Below are 7,618 nucleotides of genomic sequence, written 5' to 3'. Positions count from 1 at the left end.
CACTCCAAATCATGATGCTATGGTGCTTCAAGGGCCAGCATCATGGTTTTGCAAAAATTTTTAGCTCAATTCGCCAAATCATGATGCTATGGTGATCAAGAAGTGGAATTAGGGCTTTGATAGGGTCATGATGGCAAGTGTCTGGGTGTTGCGATGCTTAAGTAAATCTCCAATTTCAAGTCTATTAGCCTCAAATTCCTACACAACATGAACTAAAACACATTTTCACTAAGATTTTAATCATAAAATAATAATGTATTATTCACTTTTAGCAAATTTCCCCTTGCTTAAGTTGTTGCTTATCCTCAGGCAATGTGATGGCGCCTTTATTTAATTTATTTATCCTTATAAAACTGCATATTAGAAATGAATAAATATAAGAAAATATTTCACTAATTGATGTTAATTGTAATGCATTAAAGTTTGGCAATTTTAATTAAAATAATCATGCATAAACATTTTAAGTAATCTTTTTTATTAGTATCCATATTTAATTTCATCTACTGCATATGTATGTGCAGTGGTTAACTACATGGTTAAGTTGAATGACTTATCATTTAGAAATATTCATATTGTTGTTAACTTTCAAAATTCATTTATAAGCATCAACATGTTTTAGGATACTTACACTTCCCTTGTTTTATTTAGTATTTAGGTTATTTTTGAATTGACCTCTCATGTACTAATTTTTTATATTTCTGTTTTTATTTTCCTTATAGATTTATGCTTTTTTTTCTTTTCTTCTTTTTCTCATTTTATTTTTACTTTATGGAGTACCTTGGTAATAATGTTGAATACATTATTGCTTTGTCTCTTTTAGTAACCTAAATATTATTTAATGAAGGTTGTTATATAGTTTCCCAATGACATACTTAGTTTATAAAAAAAAATTAGAATTAATCAAAGTATTACCTTTTTTAAATTAATTAATCAATTATAGCTGGTATTCAAGTGCTTTAGAGTTATAGTAGTTAAATTCAATATGAAGAATTAGCTTAAATGATTTGATTAGTTATTGTTAAGATTGTTTAATATTGTAATTATTTTCATTTACTCATTAATTTAAGCACCCATAACCTTGGTGTAAGCCACTTTGGTTTTCATGATAACAAACACATGTTTAGTGTGACTAATGTTCATTTAGTGTTTCAGGTTTTCACACATGATCAAGCTAAATCATGAAGGAAGCTGCTTAAAGCTTGGGTGGAGACTGGATTTGGGGTACTTTTTTTGTAAACACTTAACAATGATTTAATTTCAACAAATATGCACCTAATTAAATAATTTCATGCATATTTGATTTCACATAGTCACGTTTTAGATAACTCATTTTTATCTTGATGTAAAACTAGGTTTAATTAATCAACCTCTTCCCATGCCAAAAATTCAAATCCCTCCTTAAGGATTTTGTTTATGGTAAATCCCTCCTTAGGAATTTTATTTTAGGAAACCCATCTATTAAATGCCTTTAATTAATTTGATCCTTATTACCCCTCATCAATCATGAGATCAATTCTCATTGGAAGATTTGAAATCCCTCCTTCCTAATATTCTTTGGCCGAAATTTTCATTAAATCTGTTCCTAGTTGTTTTTTTTTCCTCACCGATTCCTTCCTATTTTATTATAATGCCTTATTAGACCTAATTAAATTTCATATTAATCTTGTTCCTTAATTCAAATTACTTCCTTAAAATCTTCCCTCCAAGTCTCTTGGTTTACTTAAGGCTAAAAATAACTCAATTGAACCTTAATCTTTCCTTTTGCTGTCTGAAATTATGCTCCATTCTCCTTGGCCGAATTTTGCAATTTTTGTAGGGAACCCTGAAGCTCCCCATGCCAATTCCTTCTCCACTTGAATCTTAAACAAATTAAAGGCATCCTTAAGCAATAATTTCAATTTTCTTGATGGATCTTTTAACTTTTCTTGGAATTCTCTTGGAGGATACCTAGTGGGGTGAAGGCTTTACCATGGATCAAAATTTAGTGATTTTTTGCTAAAATTTTCTTTATTTGATATAAAATTGCTGTAAGATATTTGCAATTCTTTATTTAGATTTTTTTTTTTTGTGATTCATAATCTCATCTTTACTTCTTATTTATAAATTTAAAGAGATATAGCATGAATGTGATTCTTGGTGCAAACTATTAATCTTTCTTTGTGGTGAATTTAAATCTAGTTTGAATCATCTGCTGACCTTGTGCAAGAATCTTTTGAAGTAATTATATTTATTTAGAAACTCCATCATATCATTAATCAAAATCATATTTTTTTCATATTTTATTTAAGTTAAAATTATTTTCAAATATCACAAGTCTTTTTAATCAACTAGTTGTGAATTTTCAGGTCTTATGTTTTGGATCTAGTTTCAATCTATTTGTGATTTTATTTGAGAATTTTTTTGATTAGTTTTATTGCTGTAGAATCATCATCTTATTTGTGGTTGAATTCATATTTTTCTAGAATTTATAAAGATCAAATTCTATTGGATTATTCTATGTTATTGAGTTAACTTGTTGAGATTTTCTAGTGAAAATATTTGGAGACTTGTTTTCTTTCACTTGTGATATTTTATTAAATATTTTACCGAGACTTACTTGCATATCTTTTTCATGTTTTTATTGATTTAAATTTTATGCTTTGAGATCATTTTTATTTTTAAAATATTAATGTTGGTTGGTTCTTTAAGTGGAAGCGTTCTACATCTATATACAAGTTACACACATCTTGATTTGAAATATTTTGAGAAACCTATTTATTATATAAATTAAATTAATAATCCTTTAAATATTTGAAATAATTATTATATTATCTTAACATCAAATCTTAAATATTTTTATAGTAAATATCTTTCCAAAAAATATTTTGATTGTATACTACTTTGCATTTTATTGACTTATTTTGAAACATGGTTTTGTCTTACGTTTGAATCACCTTTGATTTATCTTATATATTTCTCTATCTATAGTTTAAGGTGTCTTTAAAGTTAAAACGTGTTATTCTAGAAATTTAAAAATATATAAATAGCATTCTTTAGTCATAAATTTGTGTAAGACTAGTTACCTTCAGCTTGAGTGTGGTTTTCAATTAGTCTTGTCATATCTTTTGAATTATTTTGAATTTGACTCTTGAATTATTTGCTTGCTAAGTTGCTATCATCCTAACATATTTTCTTATAAAAATTTCAGCAATATTTATTTTACAAAATAGTACACAACTTTTAAGTACTTACATTGCTTAATTGCCCACATTACCTAGTCTCGGAAAATTGTTTTAAAAGTTGTTTGCTTGTGTTTTTTTTTTTTCAAATACATTTAGAAACTTAATTTAATTATATTTGCATATTAATATAATATAAAATCAGTGAGTAAAGTCGTTTATTTTTTGTGATTAAAACTTTGTTTTTGTGTGGGGTTTGAGAGCAAATTCTTGAAAATTATTCCTTTTTGAGATCAAACTATGAAAATTTTTAATTATTTAATTTTGCCTTTCTTTTGTGACTTGTATTATTGATGCGAGTTTCTCACCATCATGTGAGGTAGTTTCTTCGTGGTGTTAGGAAAATATGTTTGTTGTAACCATTTTAGTTTTTGCTTAAATCCTTGTCAAGGATTGGACTAGGCGTGGAATAGGACAATTTTAGGTTTGGGCCAAACCATGATTTTTTTTTGTATTCTCTTTATTGTGATTTGCTTTATTTTTATGTTACACTCATATCACTAAGTTTTATACAAAGTAAAATTAAATAATTTTTAAAATTACCACTCTAGTTAGTGCACAACCCGATTCACCACCCAGCCCCCTCTTGGGTTGTCATAGTGTTTCTCAACTTATGCTTCCTTTGATTTATTTAGTATTTAGGTTCTTTAGGGATTGAACTCTCATGTACCAATTTTGTATATATTAATTCTTATTTTCCTTTTAGATTTTTGTTTCTTTTTCTTTTCTTCTTTTTCTCATTTTATTTTTACTTTCCGATGTATCTTGTCAATAATGTTGAATAAATTATTATTTGTCCATTTAAGTAACCTAAATATTATTTAATTAAGGGTTGTTATATAGTTTCCCAATGACATACTTAGTTTATAAAGAGTTTGGTGAATTAATCAAAGTATTACCTTTTTTATAATTAGTCAATCAATTTATAACCGATAGTCTACTGCTTTGGTATTATAGCAGTTAAATTCAATATTAAGAGTTAACTTAAATGATTTGATTAGTTATTGTTAAGATTGTTTTACATTGTAATTGTTTTTCTTTATTGATTCATTTAAGCACCTGTAGTTTTATATTTTCTTTATTTTTAATTAAAATAATTTGCAAATTTTATACTAGTTAAATGAATATCAAATAGTGCAATTATAGAATTAGTAAGGAGCAATCAATAATACATAGCATAAAGGAGTTTTATACCAAGTAAAAAAAAAAGATAATAATATAACAAACATATAGTAAAAAGTGCAACATGACAAAAGGCAATCCATCGTACCTATATCCACTTTGCAATGAGCTATACTCATTAGAGTCATAAGTCTGTAAATAATAGATGATTAATCGTACATCATTACTACTAACAATACAATCAACAGACCATAAAAGACACCTACTAAAAGCTATACTCATTAATATCATCTCCACAGGGGCATCGCAAGAACATCTATAAACTCATCATTAGTACAACCCAAGAACATCATCATCAACTTCTCTCAAGTAAAGAAAACAAAAACAAAGAAATAAAAGAAAATAAAACAACTACAACATCAATTAATATCCTCCTCCTTCTCCTCCTCCTCCTCCTCATCTTCTTCTTCTACTAGTATTAGTGGTGGGTGGTTCTGCCAAATGTGGGGATCAAATGTGGGTCCTAATAGGAAGAAATGCTGGCCAGGATTCTCAAGCAAAGAGCTGCCCCTAAACATACCAACTAATGGTTCATTAAAATGTGAAGCATGAGAGCACTATCTCCACTACATATCCAATATATAATCCATTTTTTGTGTGATTCCTTGCTTCCACTACCTACTTTCATCCATATAAGTCTTCATTTGGCAATCTGATCCTAATTGAGATTAGTAACATGATCTCATAATGGCATGTTGGAATATGTTATTGGCTGACTAGGTAGGCTAGGAAGACTAAACTAACTATGTCCCTCTACCTCCTCTATGGTTCCTACTTTAAATTTATTAATTATTTTTCTTAGAGAGAGCATCAATGGAAGAGCTGATCTTCCCTATGCTCACTTAAGCCACCAATAAAAACAAATAAAGAATAAATTAAAGAGGGATAACCTAGACCTACATAATTGGAGTCCTTGATCATTGTACATCAAAGAGGAATGAATAAGCTTCCCTGCATCAATAGTGTGGCCCACCTAAATAGCCTAAATTAAATTTTCACGGTCTCGGGTCACCTTTCTAATGTTAGTGCTAGGAAAAATGTGGCAGATATGAAATAGTGTCAAGCCTTAGACACCTAAGTCAAATGAGATGCATGAAATTTTATTACCTTACCTTCTCTCTCTTTCCAAACTGCTTCACTATTAGGTCTAATCAACACCCTCAAAATTTCTTAGAGGTCAATTTGAGTGTGGAAAAAAGTTTTATACTTATCAAATTTAAGATCTTGTGTCTTATAGATTTTATTAATGCTCTCAAGGTCATAAGCATCCCACTTGCCCTGAGCATAATACCAATTATTCTCAGTTTCCTTAGCATTGGCAAAGAATTCTCGCATAACGCCAATAACACAGGTTGTTGGTTCCTCACAAAATGTATCCCACCCCTTTATGTTATAATATAGGCAGTGACACCACCATGACTCAGAAAACCCCTCTCGGGAATTAACTGCTTGTGGATAAATATTCATGCACACCTCTCCTTGGCCTCTACCAAAGAGGATGATGTTGTCATCTTACATACATGCATTCTAGAAGTCATGTTGAAAGGGAAAGGAATATAGGGCACAAGAAAATGAATACATGAATAGGAAAAACTCATAGGAAAAGAAAGGACACAATGAAAATGAAATTTTTGCAACCATTACCTTATATAGAAAATATAGCACCATGGCACTAAAAGGCATACAATGGAAAGACTAAAACAATTAATAAGTCAAACTGACATGGAATCTGTGGTGTGTATTGGCTTACCATAGTGCAACATTGGTATCAGAACTCGAAGAGCCAAACTTTTTGACTAAGGTACCACCATGAAGGTTGATACATATAGGTGCGTGGCACTTGGAAAAGATTTCTACCACAGTGCTAATGCTATAACACCTCTATATTAAAGATAATTTTGCACCATTATGCTATAATTGATGTTGGGCTTCGTTCAATATGAATTAGGATGTTAAGCCTAATTAAATGTCCCAAAGCTAACCAAGAGGGGGGGTGAATTGGTAATTTAAAAAATTATACTTCTACTCTTGGATTTTTAGAAAACCTTTTTAATTATTAATGCAAGTTAAATTTAAAGTTTAAAAAATAAACTTTTCAACCAGAGTAAACAACTTGCAATGAAATTAAATGCGTAAGAAAAATAAGAAAGAACACACTAGATTTATAGTGGTTCGATCAAACCTTGACCTACGTCCACTCCCCGGAGGCACCCTCCGAGTATTGAACTAATACCACAAAGTGACTCTCCTTTTGCCCCCACAGCAAGGCGGAGAAGCCTGTACAAAATCACTTTCACCTTCCCCGGTGCGGCAGAGTAGCCGAGTTCTTTGACACCAAAGAGATCTTCTTCTCGCCAAAACTTCCCTCTAGATGACCCTTGAATCCGATGGTACTGAAGTGCAAGTTCGCCGGAGCAACCGTGTGAATATCCCCTCCACACTCCCTTGAAATCCCCTCCAAATATCTTCTCCCTCTCAAACTTCACCCTTTCCTCTCTCCCTTTCAAGTTCTCTCTTTTAGTTTTCTCCCAAAGAACGAAGACACAATGGCTGTCAAAGATACACTTTGTCGGCCTTTTACACTCTCCAAGTGTCGGCAGAGAACCGGACCGATGTTGTTGAACTTCACTTGAGAACCTTCAAAGGAGATGTGAAGAAACAAAGAGATCTTCTTCTTCAAGTAACCTTGTGAATCCCTCACAAACCCCTCACTTGATCTCTCACTCTTCACTCTTACAATCTCTCTCAAACTCTTACTCTCAATGATCCCTCTCAAGAGAAAACAACTCCAAAGGCACTTGTAATAGTTTCTAGGACTCCTTATATAGAAAGGACATGAAAAATAGTTCAAAAAACTACTAAAAATATGTTTTTCTGCGTACTGGATCGTCCCGTATAAAATTGAGTTAGTACGGACGAACTGTGTAAAAAACTGTCCCGTACGAACCATTTGTGCATCTGTACGAACCAATTTTGTCCTGGACGAAATTGGTTCAGAGATAACTGATTCTGATCGTCCTGTAACCGAGACAACTGTTCGTCCCGTACGGATCATACAAAAAACTTTTTCAAAGATCTCCATTAGGTACGCTTGCTGTGTGTAATTTATTCAGTCATCAATTTCGATAAGTCACTCCCCTCTCAAATTTATTTCAACATAAAAAAGTAACATAGCTTTCAAATTCTCAAAGTATCTGCATGCTGGAACATTTGATTTG

Source organism: Dendrobium catenatum, unplaced genomic scaffold (assembly GCF_001605985.2).
Source record: "Dendrobium catenatum unplaced genomic scaffold, ASM160598v2 fragScaff_scaffold_1220, whole genome shotgun sequence".
In the NCBI taxonomy this organism is placed as follows: Eukaryota; Viridiplantae; Streptophyta; class Magnoliopsida; order Asparagales; family Orchidaceae; genus Dendrobium; species Dendrobium catenatum.
Note: the sequence above shows the minus strand (reverse complement) of the source record.